Here is a 16948-nt window from a genome sequence, read left to right on the forward strand (position 1 = left end):
TGTGTCACTGGTGGAAGGGTGTTGCCAGTGGTGGGATGATGTTGTCAGCGGTGGGAAGGTGTTGTCAGTGGTGTGAAGGGGTTGTCAAGGGTGGGAAGGTGTTGCCCGCGGTGGGAGGGTGTTATCAAAGGTGAGAGGGAGGTGGGAACTCCCACCTTTATCAACACCCTCCAACCGCTGGAAACATTCTTCCACCACTGGCAACACACTCCCGCCCTTAACAACACCCTACACCACTGACACACCCTTCCACCGCTATTAACACCCTCCCACCCCTTGCAACACACTCCTACCCTTAACAACACCTTCGCTTCCTTAACAACACCCTCCCACCGCTGACAACACACTCCCACCACTGGCAACCCACTCCCACCCTTGGCAACAACCTCCCTCCCTTAACAACACCCTCCCACCGCTGACAACACCATCCCACCATTAGCAACACCCTCCTACCAGTGACACACCCTCCCACCGCTGGCAAGACCCTCCCACAACTGGCAACACCCTCCCACCGCTGACAACTTCCTCCTACCGCTGACTACACCCTCCCACCCCTGGCAACACCCTCCCACCTCTGGCAACACCCACCTACCGCTGGCAACACCCACCCACCGCTGGCAACACCCACCCAACTCTGGTAACACCCTCCCACCCCTATCAACACACTCCTACCTTTGACAACACCTCCCCACTGCCGACAACACCCTCCCACCGCTGACAACTCCCTCCTACCGCTGGCAGTACTCTAAAACCCTTGACAACACCCTCCTACCGCTGACAACACCTTCGCACCGCTGACAATACCCTGCCACTGCTGATATCACCCTCCCAGGGCTGGCAACACTCTTCCACCACCGACAACACCCTCCCACCGCTGACAACATCTTCGCACCGCTCACAACACCCTCCCACTGCTGACAACACCATCCCACCGCTGACAACACCAACCCAACGCTGGCACTACCCAATGCTGGCAACATCCTCCCAACCTTGACAACACCCTCCCACCGCTGACCACACCCTCCCACCGCTTACAACACCCCCCTACTGCTGACAACATCCTCCCACCCCTGGCAACACCCTCCTTCCGCTGGCAACTTCCTCACACCACTGTCACACCCTTTCACCGGTGTCAACACCTCTCCCCCTCCTGATAACACCCTCCCACCACTGATAACAACCTCCCACCACTGAAAACACCCTCCCACCCATGGCAACACCCTCCTACCACTGGCAACACACTCCCACTGCTGCCAACAGACTACCACAACTTGCAACACCCTCCCAACACTTCCAACACCCTCCAACCGCTGACAACACCCCTTCCACCGCTGACAACAACTTACCACCACTGGCAACACCCTCCGACCTCTGGCAAAACCCTCCCACACTTGGCAACACACTCCCACCCTTAACAACACCCTCCCACCACTGTCACGCACTTACACAGCTGACAACACACTTCCACCATTGACACACCATTCCACCGCTGACTACACCCTCCCACCCTTGACAACACCCTCCCAAATCTGAGAACACCCTCCCACTGCTGACAACACTTTCGCACCGCTGACAACACCCTCCCACTGCTGACAGCACCATCCCCACGCTAGCAACACCCTACACTAGCAACACCCGCCCACCCTTCACAACACCCTCCCAGCTCTGACAACACCCTCCCACCCCTGACAACACCCTCCCACCCCTGACAGCACCTTCCAACCGCCGACAACACCCTCCCACACCTGGCAACTCACTCCTAACCTTGACAACACCCTTCCATCGGTGACAACACCCTCCCACCGCTGACAACACCCTACCACCGGTGGCAACACCCTCCCACCAGTGACACACCCTTTCACCGCTGGCAACACCCTCCCACCACTGGCAAGACCCTCTCACCCATGACAACACGCTCCCTCTTCTGACATCACTCTCCCACCACTTACAACACTCTCGCACCGCTAACAGCACCATCCCACTGCTGATAAACCCTTCCCACTGCTGACAACACCAACCCAATGCTGGCATCACCCTCCCACCTTTGGCAACACCCTCCCACCCCTGACAACACCCGCTTACCACTCACAACACCCTCCCACCGCTGACAACACCCTCCCACCGCTGACAACACCTTCGCACCGCTGACAACACCCTCCCACTGCTGACAACACCCTCCCACCGCTGACAACACCAACCCAACGTTGGCAACCCTCAATGCTGGCAACACCCTCCCACCCTAATCCACACCCACCCACGGCTGACAACACTCTTCAACCGCTTGCAACACCCTCCCACCGCTGGCAACACCCTCCCACCGCAGGTAACACCCTCTAACCCCGGACAACACCCTCCCACCGCTGACAACACCCTCCTACCCTTGACAACTCCCTCCCACTGCTGACCACACCATCCCACCGCTGACAACACCTTCCCACCCCTGGTAACACCCTCCTACCTCTGGCAACACACTCCTACCACTGTCACAACATTCTACAGCTGACAACACTCTATCTCCCCTGACATCACGCTTCCACCTCTGGCAACATCCATTCACCCTTGGCAACACACTCCCACCATTAACAACACCCTCCGAGTGCTGACAACACCCTCCCACTGCTGACAACACCCCCCCCCCCCACCGCTGGCAACACACTCCCACCACTTGCAACACCCAGCTAAATCTGGCAACATTCTCCCACCACTCACACACGCTTCCACTGCTGACAACACCCACCAACCGCTGGCAACACCCTCCTACCGCAGGTAACACCCTCTAACCCCGGACAACACCCTCCCACCGCTGGTAACACCCTCCCACCGCTGACAACATCCTCCCACCGCTGGTAACACCCTCCCACCCTTGAGAACACCCCCTCACTGCTGACAACACCCTCCAATAGCTGGCAACACCCTCTCACCGTTGACAAAACCCTCCCACCGCTGACAACACCCTCCTACCGCAGGTAACACCCTCTAACCCCTGACAACACCCTCCCACCGCTGATAACACCCTCCCACCCTGACAACTCCCTCCCACTGCTGACCACACCCTCCCACTGCTGACAACACCTCCCCCCCCCCTGGTAACCCCCTCCTACCACTGGCAACACCCTCCCACCACTGTCACACCATTCCACAGCTGACAACACTATCTCCCTTGACAACACGCTTCCACCTCTGACAAAACCCTCTCACCCCTGGCAACACCCTCTCACCCTTGGCGACACACTCCCTCACTTAACATCACCCTCCCACCGCTGCCAACACCCTACCACCACATGCAACATCTTCCTACCACTGACACACCCTTTCACCGCTGCCAACACCCTCCCAACCCTGGCAACACACTCCCAACCTTGATAACACCCTCCCACCGTTGACAACACCCTCCCACCGCTGACAACATCCTCTTATCGCTGACAACATCCTCTTATCGCTGACAACACCCTCCTACCGCTGGCAACACCCTCTCACCCCTGACAACCCCCTCCCACCGCTGGCAACACCCTCCCACCCCTGGCAACACCCTCTCACCCCTGGCAAGACACTCCCTACCTTGATAACACCCTCCCACCGCTGACAACATCCTCTTATCGCTGACAACACCCTCCTACCGCTGGCAACACCCTCTCACCACCGACAACCCCCTCCCACCGCTGACAACACCCTCCCACCGCTGACAACCCCCTCCCACCGCTGGCAACACCCTCCCACCGCAGGTAACACCCTCTACCACTGACAAAACCCTCCCACCACTGGTAACACCCTTTCACCCCTGACAACACCCTCCTACCTCTGGCAACACCCTCCCACCACTGTCACACCATTCTACAGCTGACAACACTCTATCTTCCCTGACAACACGCTTCCACCTCTGACAAAACCCTCCCATCCCTGGATGCACACTCCCATCTTTAACAACACCCTCCAACCACTGACAACATCCTCCCACTGCTTACAACACCCTCCTACTTCTGGCAAACACCCTTCCACCACTGGCAACACCCTCCCACCAGTGACACAACCTTCCACCGCTGGCAAGACCCTCCTACCGCTGACAACACCCTCCCACCGCTGACAACATCCTACAACCACTGGCAAGACCATCCCACCCTTGACAACACCCTCCCACATCTGACAATACCCTTCCACTACTGGTAACACTCATTGCTGGCAACACTCTCCAACCCTTGACAACACCTTCCCACCGCTGACAATAATTTCGCACTGCAGACAACACCCTACCACTGCTAACAACACCCTCCCACTGCTGACAACACCAATTCAACTCTGGCAACACCCAATGCTGGCAACACTCTCCTACCCTTGACAACATCCTTCCACTGCTGACATCACCCTCCCACCGCTGACAACACCCTCCCATCGCTGACAACACCCTCCCACCCCTGGCAACACCCTCCTATCGCTGGCAACACCCTCTCACCACTGTCACACCTTCCACCGCTGACAATACCCTCCACCCCCCTGATAACACCCTCCCACCGCTGGCCACACCCTTCTACCCCTGGTAACACACTCCCACCCTTGACAACACCCTCCCACCGCTGACAACACCCTCTCACAGCTGACAACACCCTCCCACCGCTGGCACCACCCTCCCACCACTGGCAACACCCTCTGTGAGAGAATTGTCTCTCAGTATTCTCCCACAGCAGTCTTGAATGGCTCATTGCAGTGCACAGTGCACCGATCTTTGTGCACAAGGCCTATCTATGTTAACCCTGGATAGTAAACTGGCATGTTGTATATCTACAGAATGTCAGGACAGTCTGACCTCTGGGGTCAGCCTCAACCGGCACGATGGAGAATAAGAACAGTGACGTGGTCGTGACGTGTTCATGACATCACCTCTGCTACTGATCAGGGAACGATCAATATGACTGGATCCCCTGTCTTTTGCTGCAATGTCATTGGTCAAATTGTAGTCCCTTGTGTTGTGTCCCACGAGGTGCCCTGCATTCTCTTGCAAAAGCATTCATGTGAGGGAGCCCCTGCATAGAGATCGTATTGTTCTGTCTATCGGCCAATAGGCAGAACAACACTGTCTATTCCTCACCGTCAAGTTAAACTCAGTGTCTCTTAGATATACCAACACTAGCCCGGATTCGCGACTATGACTATATTGTTCAGAAGCCTGGTAGTGACAAATCACCAGAGTGAAACAGACTGGTATCAGGTAACCCCTGGTGTTAAATAGAGATCGTCTGTGAGTGACCAAGAGTGAACTAAGGCAGTGCCACCGCCTAAGTAACCTGTGTGTGACTTTACCACAAGTGTACCACATGGTACCATATAGTCAGCCGCCGCCAGCCGCCACTCTGTCCCGAGCATGTAGCCCCCCAGCCGCCGCCCTCACTGTACTACATGATGTCACCACCCTAACTCATCGCCAGTGCCACCAAGTATGTGCGTGTGACAGTTTGACATACAGCACGCCCTCCTGCGAGTACCCCCGTGTCAAGTACGGTTCGTGGGAAAGCATGTCGTCAATGATCTCCCGTCGTGACGAGCAGAACCAGCTGTCAGGTCAGCTACGAGTTCTTGCATAAATGTGCCTGAGTGAGTGAGTGAATAAGAGAGGTACCCCACCTGTAAGTACAAGATCTTGTCAATGTTTTATTGTGTCTGTGTGTGTTGATCTGAGGGATCAACCACAGTTCTCACCTACTCATACCTGACACAAGATATAGGTGAAGACACCTGACGGTGTATGCGTGTTTATCTGTGTCCTATCACGACATTACACTCGTCTGTGAATGTGAGCTTCACATGCACCACACATTTTGTATTGTGTGATATTATTATTGTGCATGTTATTGCCTGTCCCATTGACTGTGTATCTGTGATTTAATGCGCATCATCATTACCCGAGTATCCGGATGGAACTCTTGTGATCCCTTTGCATACTGGCAGTTAGGTTACCGTGTCAATGATTGGCTGTCAACTGTTTTAAGTTAGGTGCTTTCCACGAGTGGATCTGAATCCATTAGCCAGACGTCAAGAGTCTCGCTAATTCAACCATAGCCTTTCTGACACCAATCTAAAGTAAATCAAGCACCCTTTGTATTAGTGGTTAACTTAGTAAATAAACTACTGTTAAGCTTTATGCGGGGTTTCCGTTGAACCACTTCTGAATACTGCCAACTATTTACTCACGCCTTCAACTCAAGGTGTCTTCAACACCGAGTTTCCTATATTCACTAAACTATAAATGTGATGAGTCTCTTAAGTCTCTCCTAGGAGTCTCTTAAAGTGTTAAATCATTGAGTGTTACGGACCCGAGCCCAGCGTCCGAGCACGGGGCAGTGACGACCGCACCATCTGTGGGTCAGCTCCTGAAACACCCTCCAAATGGACGGCGCCATCTAGTGAGGACAGGAAATACCAGCCACGAGGGCTAGTTTCCCATCCTAATCAGCTCGTGACGTAGCCGCTGCTGACCTCTGAGGTGACGCTTAGACAGCAACGCCATCTATGGAGTGGATAGGTGGGCGTTTGTGTCTAAGCCTGTAAGTGAGGTGCCCCAGAGGGTAACTAGTACTGATGACGTGTCTGATTACAGAGTCGACCTGGGACTGCTGTAATGGAAGTTGGATCAGTCAACCCAAGGCAGCCGAAGACTCTCCATGTGTTTGCTGCAGCAGCTGTGAGTCACCCCCCCCCCCCCCGGATGAACACTGTGGTGTTAGCCTGCCTGTGACGTGGCAGTTGAGGAATTGTCGTACCCGGGACTGACTGGTGGAGAAGACTAACCACTGGGGTGTTATGGTGAGGAGAGTGATCTGTGGAATCACACGAGGCTCCTGCCTAGGGCTCGCAACCCTAGTATCGGTCGTGGAGTGGCCTATGCAGCGTTGCTGATTGGAACCTGCCAGCTACAGGCTGGATTTGTGGTTGACGGCCTCCACGACGGTGCACCCAGTAGGATTGTATTTTGGCTGGCCTGTGGCCGGGATAGACTTGTCGAGGGAATCAAAGGATTCATCGTGAGGCCACAAGAGAACCAGGACCACTTATCTTGAGCACCGTGAACATCCAGAGTCTTCAGAAGAAGTCCACGTTGTACATAATAGTGTTTATACCTCCCCGTGTGATAATCTATATATTATTTATGGTGATGGTGATAATTATATTATTAAGTTTTTGCCTTTGTCTCCCTTCCCCTTTAATTTACTTGCGTTACGGAGCACACCCCTTGAAAGCCACTACTAGCTTGGGGCCGGATACCCAAACTCTACTAACATCAGAGAAAGAACCCAGTTGCGACCCTAGAGGGCCGTAACATTGAGGAAATTCAAACGATCAACGTGGAGCAGGACCAGGTGATACTAGTCTGAAAAGAGACCCTCATGGACTCTAACTCGACCTTGCTCCCAGGCGCTGTACGGTTGCTCTCGTACTTTTTCTGCTGATTCAGACAGCTTCGTGAAGCGTCTGCCACATGTACATTGGCGACGTACGCATTGCAGTCGGGAAAGCAAAATAGAAAACCCCCACATCTGGCGCCCAATGTGATTGGCTTAGTTGGAACCTATGAGCTCGCTTGTAAATTAAAATTTCGCACTTAAATTTTCCCTGAAAATTCAAAAGTGACGAGCAGTATTCAGAAGACGTTTAACGCCCTGTTAGGTACACAAACCACCAGTATGTCTGAGTGTGGAGAGTTCGAGTTCAAACAGCGCTACCTGCATCTTTGCCTGGCCTTGACCGCTTGACTGCTCTTACTGAGCAATAGTGTAAGGAACGAGTGGAGCAGCACATGAGGGCCGTGGAAGAGGGTAGTACTAAGGTGGCGTGTACGAGTCTCATCATACTGGATGAGGCTATCGGTGGTAAGACGCCGGTGAGAGATAACACAGTGGGAGTGACTCCAGTGAGAGACAACTTGGAGGTAGAGACCCCTGTGGGTGACGTCACTGAGAATGATGTCACTAGTATCCCACACGCTGCGAGAGAAAACGGAGTCACACGGGAATCTAGCCCAATAAATACTTTGTTGGTGGGATTTTACGGGGAAGAATCTCTACCCAAAAGGTCCTTGGGGACGACGCCAGCTCAAAGAGTAGGTATTACAGGCTCGCATTTATTCACCTTAGAGAAATACTGCGACCAGGTTAAGGGGTTGGGATTCGAAGGGAATAAAGTAGCAGAGTAAGCTATGAAACGCTGGACTGATCAGCAGGACAGAGAAAGCAAACTCTGGACTGATCAGCAGGAGAGAGAAAACAAACGCTGGACTGATCAGCAGAACAGAGAGAGTACTGAATGCATAGCTCTCATGCAGTTGCAAGCGAGGCAGGATGATCAGACAAATGGTCGTTCAACAGAGACTAACGTTGAACAAGGTAAGACTGTCAAATTACCCAAACTAGCTAACTTTGATGAAAGGGGCGACTCGATGGATGCATACAACAAGCACTTCGAAGGTCACGCAGCTGATTGCGGGTGGGAAAGATCATAGTGGGCACTCGCTCTTAGTGCATTGTTAAAGGGTAGGGCGCTAACTATCTACCACTGTCTGGGTCCGCACCAGCGCGGAGATTACGAGGCATTGACAACAGCGCTACTGAACGGTTTTGGCATCACTGCAGACCGGATGCTAGATAATTTCCATAGAGCTCAATTGCAAAAAAGGGAAGACATATGTGCTAATGTTACAGCGGTTAGAATCGAGTCTAAACCGTGACTGTAAACTCATGGAGACTGCTCCCTGGGAGCATGGAGTTCTATCAACTGATGATTCGCGAACAGTTCTTAGAAGCATGTGAATCGTCTCTGTGCATCAAGCTCAAAGAGCAGGAAGTTGTGTCAAATCTGTCTATGGGCAAGCAAGCTGATCTGTGGGCTGGGGCCAGGAGACAGGTGAAAGGGGTGAAGCCGCATGAGAAGCATCATGCTACAGGTACTGGCGAGGGAGCTAAGCCTAAGACTGGTGTGTCGGGAGAGCAGGGAAACTCCTCCAACAAGCATGTGCACAAGTGTTACAGCTGTGGTAAGCCAGGTCATCGTGCAGCTGATTGCAAGGCAAAACCGAAATCAGGTTACATAGCAGGTGTGAGCTCAAGTGGTAAGAAACATCCCAACGTCGGAAAGGATCCACTAGCTTGGACCCTTGAGGTGGTGGACGGAAATGTTAACGGAAAATCAGCGAAAATCTTCCGTGACAAAGGCGCCACCACCCACATGGTAAGAAAAATCCTAGTAAAGCCAGGATCTGAGACAGGTAGACACATCTATGTCAAATTCCCAAATGGCTATACTAAGGAGATGATGGAGGTGTATGTGTGGGTCGACACACCTTACATCAAAGGTAAAATTCGTGCCATTCAACAGGAACGTGCTGCATATGGACTTTTATTGGGAAATGTTCTGTGAGTCTCTGATTGCCCAAGTCCATCCTCAAAGAAAACGGGGGAGAGTGCGGAAGCAGCCTCAGCTGGGTGCAGCCGCCCTCAGTCAGCTGATGCCACGGGTGACTCGCTCGGGGGTGACGTCACAGGGAGTGACCACACCCTCACCCAGCTGAAGAATAAGGAAGAGAAAGTATGCTGTGAAGTTATAGAGAGGGAAGCAAAACCGCCGGTTGAAGCGACAGCAACTCCATTAACAGGTAACTCGCTTGTGGCAGCTGTCACCACGAGGTCACAGAGCAACAAGCCGACTCACCCAGAAAAACCTTTGAAATTCCGAGACATTCAGGGAGTGTCTGCAAAGGAGTACCAGAAGCAAACATACGACAAAAAAGCAAAAGAACGCAAGTTCAGTCTGGATGACAAGGTACTTTTGCTACTTCCCACCAGCGGGAACAAGCTCTTGCTGTAGTGGAGGGGCCCATTCATGGTAGTGGAGTGCTCGCACTCGTTAAACGACGTGCTCGACGTCGATGGTGCCAGGAAGAAGTACCACGTCAACATGCTCAAACGCTACGAGGACCCTCCTGTAGATGTATCCACAAAGCCGAAGAAGCATGTAAGATGTAAGAACAGGAGAGGACCACGGGGTTCGACATCGAAAGGGCCGATCGACCACCCTCTGCTCTCAGCAGTAGGTGCTGATTGGTTGAGTAGGTTAGGGGTGATTAATGAAACCTCGACCGAGGGAGACATGAGTGAGGTAGTGCAACACGAATCGCCGGACACTAGTTACCAGTGTGCCTCTGATGTTTCAGGCATGACACAGGTGGAGAGAGGCAGTGGACAGACTAGTGCCACTCAGGGTTTCGAGGTGTTGAGTCGACCCAGAGCTGGAGCCCCGTCCGACCACAGTGCCTGCTCAAGACCTGAACAGATAGCCACATGTTACCCGGTGACTGAAGAAATTCCTCACTTACCAGAAGGAAATATTCTAGACAAGGACCCGCCTCGCCTAGCAGTATAGAAAACGGGGTCCGCTCGACCCGGCCGCACCACGTGAACTCAGTACGTGCAAGTATGGCAGTGGTGTGAGAGTGTAGAACGAGTCATCATTCTGTGGTGCTCAATCTTTCATTGGGGGGTGATGTGAGAGAATGGTCTCTCGGGATTTTTGTTATGAACCCGATTACATTGTCGGAGCATGGAGCAGAAAGTCAATGCCATCTGTGAGTCCGCTCCAGAAATCCCCCACAAATTGGACGACACCATCTAGTGGTGACAGGATTATACCAGCAAGAGGCGCTAGATTCCTGTCCTAGTCAGCTCGAGAGAAAGCTGGCGCTGACCTCTGGTGAGGTGGTGCCTAGAAAATCAGCGCCATCTATTATAGGAGGAGTTGTATGTCTATGTCAGAGTATGTAAGTGATGTTTCACAGTGTCCCATGTACTGACCAGTGTACTGATGACGTGTCTGTATCCACAGAGTCGACGTAGGGCTGCTGTGGTACGAGGACAGTCAGTCTACCCGGGGCAGCCAATATCTCTCTACTCCATTCTGCTTTACGGAAGCAGTGAGCCGCCGCCGGAGAAGAACTGTGTAGTGTTCTACTGTCTGTCTGTGACATGGCAGTGACAGAATTCGGCGTACCCGGGGACTGGCTAGCGGAGGAGATGACTGACAGTAAGATCCTACGGAGGAGTGTAACCAGTGAGTTGCAAGAAGCTCCTGCCAGGGGTTTGCTACCCTTGTATTTGTTCGTGAAGAGGCCCAGCAGCGCGAGGCTGATGTTCTCTGCCAGCACCAGGCTGGAGAGTGATTGTAGGCGTGCACGAAGAGCACCTAGTGAGACTGTGTTTTGGCTGGCCCGTGGCCAGGGTAGACTCGTTGGTGTTTCCCAGTACTGGTTGAGGACGGTACTGTGTTGAGGAAACACAGTAGCTGACAAGACTGCATCGAGGAGCGTTTAGTATCCTATAAGAGAGAGACACTTGTGTACATATTAATTGTAGTAATACTTCCTTCAGGATTATACATGAGGTGATGGGAAAGTGATTATATGTGAATATATTGATAATTGATGAAGTGTCTTATTCAATGCACCTCCCCCATTGTGTTTTACTTGCATTACCGAGCTCACTCCTTGAAAGCCACTACGAACTTGGGGCCGGATACCAGAACTTTAGTTCCAACAGCAAAAAACCTGGTTGCGACCCATTGTGGCCATAACAATTTTCCCACAGTTTACTTGAATGGCTCATACCAGTGCACAGTGCACTGATCTTCGTGCACAAGCCCTATCTCTGTTAACCCTGGATAGTAAACTGGCATGTTGGGTATCTACAGATTGCCCACTTAACCAGGAATACATTTATAATACGAAGGCCGCTGTATGTCCAGGCAAGAAGTAGAAACAGGGAAGTTACTGGCCATAGGGTCAGAGAGTACATTGGCTGGTGCCAGCGTGAGAGAGATGCCAGCGAGGCAACAGGATAGTCTGACCACTGGAGTCAGCCTCAATCGGCGCGATGGAGAATAAGAATTGTGACGTGGTCGTGACGTGTTCATGACGTCACCTCTGCTACTGATCAGGGAATAACCAATATAATTGGTTCCGCTCTTTTGCTGCAATGTCATTGGTCTTGCAATCTCTTGCAAAAGCATTCACGTGAGAGAGCCCCTGCATAGAGGATGTGTCTTGTTCTGTCTATCGGCCAATAGGCAGAACAACACTGTCTATTCCTCACCGTCAAGTTAAACTCAGTGTCTCTTAGATATACCAACACTAGCCCGGATTCGCGACTGTGACTATATTGTTCAGAAGCCTAGTAGTGACAAATCACCAGAGTGAAACAGACTGGTATCAGGTAACCCCTGGTGTTAAATAGAGATCGTCTGTGAGTGACCAAGAGTGAACTAAGGCAGTGCCACCGCCTAAGTAACCTGTGTGTGACTTTACCACAAGTGTACCACATGGTACCATATAGTCAGCCGCCGCCAGCCGCCACTCTGTCCCGAGCATGTAGCCCCCCAGCCGCCGCCCTCACTGTACTACCTGGCGTCTCCACACTTATCCATCGCCAGTGCCACCAAGTTTGTGCATGTGTCAGTTAGACACACAGCACACCCTCCTGCGAGTACCCCCGTGTCATGTACGGTTTGTGGGAAAGCATGTCGCCAATGGTCTCACGATGTGACGAGCAGAACCAGCTGTCAGGTCATCTACGAGTTCTTGCATAAGTGTGCCTGAGTGAGTGAGTGAATAAGAGAGGTACCCCACCTGTAAGTACAAGATCTTGTCATTGTTTTATTGTGTCTGTGTTGATCTGAGGGATCAACCACAGTTCTCACCTACTCATACCTGACACAAGTTATAGGTGAAGACACCTGGCGGTGTATGCGTGTTATTACCTGTTCCATTGACAGTGTATGTGTGATTTAATGCGCATCATCATTACCCGAGTATCCGGTTGGAACTCTTGTGATCCCTTCGCATACCGGCAGTTAGGTTACCGTGTTAATGATTGGCTGTCAACTGTGTTAAGTTAGGTGTTTTTCCGCGAGTAGATCCGAATCCATTAGCCACTCATCAAGAGTCTAGCTAATACAACCATAACCTTTCTGACGCCAATATAAAGTAAATCAAGCACCCTTTGTATTAGTGGTTAAGTTAGTAAATAAACTTCTGTTAAGCTTTATGCGGTGTTTCTGTTGAACCACTTCTGAATACTGCCAACTATTTACTCAAGCCTACAGCTCTAGGTGTCTTCAACACTGAGTTGCCTATATTCACTAAACTATAAATGTGATGAGAACCCTAGGAGTCCCTTAAAGTGTTAAATCATTGAGGAGATTCCAACGATCAACGTAGAGCAGGACCAGGTGAGACTAGTCTGCGAAGAGACCCTCAAGGACTCTAACTCGACCTTGCTCCAAGGCGCTGTACGGTTGCCCTTGTACTTTTTCAGCTGATTCCGACAGCTTCGAGAAGAGTCTGCCACATGTACATTGGCGACGTACGCAATGCAGTCGGGAAAGCAAAACAGAAAACCCCCCACACCCTCCCACCAGTGACACACCCTTCCACCACTGGCAACACCCTCCACCGCTGATAACACCCCTCCCACCGCTGGCAACACCCACTGCTGGGAAATCCCTCCAACCCTTGACAACACCCTACCGCCTCTGAGAACACACTAGCACCGCTAACAACACCCTCCCACTGATGACTACACCCTCCCACCGCTGACAACACCAACCCAACGCTGGCATCACCCAACGCTGGCAACACCTTCCTACCCTTGACAACACCCTTCCACCGTTGATAACACCCTCCCACCCCTGACAACTCCCTCCCGCCGCTGGCAACACCCTCCCACCACTGCCACACCCTTCCAACGCTGACAACACCCTTCCACCCTTGACAACACCCTCCACCGCTGACAACACCCTCAGAATGCTGGCAACACCCTCCCAACTCTGGCAACAGAGTCATACCCTTGACAACACCCTCCCACTGCTGGCAATACCCTTCCACCACTGTGACACCCTTCCACTACTGACAACACCCTCCCACCTCTGACAACACCCTCCCACCCTTGGCAACACACTCCCACCTCTGGCAACACACTCCCACCTCTGGTAACACACTCCCACCTCTGGCAACACACTCCCACTCATGGCAACACACTCCCCACCCTTAACAACACCCTCCAACCGCTATCAACACTCTCTTACCACTGACACACCTTTTCACTGCTGGCAACACCCTCCCACCCCTGACAACACCCTCCCACCACTAGCAACACCCTCCCAACCCTGACAACACCCTCCCACCGCTGACAACACCCTCCAACCGCTGGCAACACTCTCCTACCCTTGACAAAATCCTCCCACCGCTGACAACACCCTACCACCGCTGAGAACACCTTCCACCGCTGGCAACACCCTTCCACCACTGGCAACACACTCCTACACTTGACAACACCCTACCACCGCTGGAAACACCCACCCACCCTTGACAAAAGACTCCCACCCTTAACAACACCCTCCTACCACTGAAAACACCCTCCCACCCTTGGCAACACCCTCCCACCCCTGACAACACACTCCCACCGCTGACAACACCCTCCCACCGCTTACAGCACCCTCCCACCGCTGGCAACACCCTCCCACCACTGACACACCCTTCCACTGCTGGCAACTGTTATGATCTCAGCCTACAGGAGAAACGAGTCTCCCTTCTTGAGAGTTATTCAGCAAGCCTGACCTAACTAGAAGGTCTAGCAAAATTTGAGGTGATAACCCATATGAAAAATGGCTGGTTGGATATGTAAAACAATTTAAGATTATGGGCAATGCAGAAGAAAATAGATAAATGACGGGCTAGGAGATGTGGACATTTTGCTGGAGGCGTGAGGCTCGCTTCTGGAGGACCTTGACCTCACTTGAGTGCCAGACATCGCAGGGGGAAGCCGCGCTCCGTTTGAGCTCCCGCCAGAAGGGAACCCCTAGTGATATATCTCGAAGAGAAGAGAAGTGTGCGGACGTACCAGCTGTGGAATCGAGCTGGGAACGTTGTGGTCTCAAGTCCTGGTCGACGAGCAGATATTAAATCGCCCAGAAGCATTATTGTGGGCCGTGGGAGCGCCCTGACCAGACGCCGTCAGAGGGAAAGCGCCCTCGACCAATTAATCTGTGGTGAGCACGATATACGCCAGTTCATAGTGATTGTTTGTAGTTGGTCGTGTGCCCAGCGACAGTAGCAATGTTTATTTATAAGTTAGACATGTTTTAATAAGGCAGAAGGCCTGAATTAGGAGAGTGAAGAGGGAGGAACACGGAGCGACGTCCGCCCCCTCTGAGCGCTGGCGGACGACTGAGGGAGCCTGGCTCCGGATGTAGGAAGACCCTCCCAGCGAGTGAGGACCGCCGCCAGGCGAGGTGGAGTATGGACCCGCCCAAAACGGGGGAGTCCACTCTCACTGTATGTAGAGGACAGATAGAGGTTTGAGGCAAGCATATTGTGTGGTTATTTTTGTTTATGTGTTAAAGGGGAACATTTTATTGGAATGTCGATGGGTTGCAGGTTTGTTTTTGGGGAAGAAGTTGCTGAGAACTTCGAAGCCAGCAGATGAAGTAATTGATGAGACTCCAAAGGTAGTGGAGCAGAGGACCTCGAGCTGTGAGGAGAAGCAGCAGAGAAGAGGAGTGTCACGTGCTTCTGTAGAGGTGGTGTAGCAGCCAAGAGAGCTGTGGAAGAACCTAACAGAAGGGTGAAGCACCGTAGTTGCACAAGGAAACTTCATGATAGCAGCCGGGAGGAGCTGCAGAGGATCCTGGTAGTGAAGCCCGGAAGAACCTAAAGATATTAGGGTAGTGAACTTCCAGAGGTGGAAGGGGAAGTTCTGGTGGATTACTAGTAGGGAGTTGATAATGTTTGGTTGTCATTAGCGTGCAAGACGCAGTGAGAGGCGAGTGACTGTTGGCATTCTTATGTCAAGGAGTTTTTTTTATACTGAAGTATCAATTAACATTTATACTGATATATGTTATTGCATTCAAATGCTGATTTTCTATATATATATTATCTTGCTGATAGTGCAACAGTGTATGTAGGCTGGACCAACTTGAGGAGGTTAATAGTATCAGGTGGTGAACCAGGAGATAGGATACCACTTGGTAAGCTGATAATAGAGTTCTGATGGTATTGGAGTGCAACCTGATTGTGATATTATAGAGTATAGGATTCATTATTATTATATGTGTGTATGTATCGTGTATGTGCTTTGTTCAGTAAATGTGTCACAATTTGCTGGTGTTTGCCCTTGTCCTAGTGAGGCTTCCCAGGAAGTAGTGAAGAAGGAGAGAGAGAGAGAAAGAGCCAAGAACCACTGCTGTGGACAGGGTAAAAGGTAATACTAATAAGTCAAAAAGGGGATTGAGGAGATCATATCACCTAGGGAGAGAGTGGGGAGTCACAGCGGCTCGAGTGGGTGTGTGCACGTGACAACGAGGCTAAATGTTGGAGCCGCATCCCCTAAACGTGTGACGTTGAGCCCCTCTCCAAGAGCCAGAAGCGCCAAGGGTGATCTCCTAGTATAAGCACTCTACCGAGTTGTGGGTTGGGTTGTCCGTAGAGAAGGATCAACGAAGACAACACCAACCAACCCACAGTCTATAATACAACACCTTCCTACCCCTGACAACACCATCCCACTACTAACAACACCCTCCCACCCCTGACAACACCCTCCCACCGCTGACAACACCCTCCAACCGCTGGTAACTCCCTCCCATCTCTGGCAACACACTCCTACCCTTGACAACACCCTCCCACCGCTGGCAACACCCTTCCACCACTGAGAACACCCTTTCACCACTAGCAACACCCTCCCACCACTGGCAACAGCTTCCCACCAGTGACACACCCTTCCACCGCTGACAACACACTCCAACCGCTGACAACACCCTCCCACCCCTGGCAACACACTCCTATCCTTGACTGTACCCTCCCACTGCTGACAACACGCTCCCACCGCTGACAACACCCTCCCACTGCTGGCAACACCCT

The 16948-nt window shown here is 52.1% G+C and overlaps 1 long non-coding RNA gene across 1 annotated transcript; it reads left to right on the plus strand.

The window, feature by feature from the left end:
• Positions 1-14938: 14938 nt before the first annotated feature.
• LOC138361780 (uncharacterized) lies at positions 14939-16188 on the plus strand. The gene is made up of 2 exons (XR_011227183.1): positions 14939-15075; positions 15464-16188. It is a non-coding gene; the product is annotated as an uncharacterized lncRNA (long non-coding RNA).
• The last annotated feature ends 760 nt before the right edge of the window (positions 16189-16948 follow it).

This window comes from Procambarus clarkii, chromosome 8, assembly GCF_040958095.1.
Source record: "Procambarus clarkii isolate CNS0578487 chromosome 8, FALCON_Pclarkii_2.0, whole genome shotgun sequence".
Taxonomy (NCBI): Eukaryota; Metazoa; Arthropoda; class Malacostraca; order Decapoda; family Cambaridae; genus Procambarus; species Procambarus clarkii.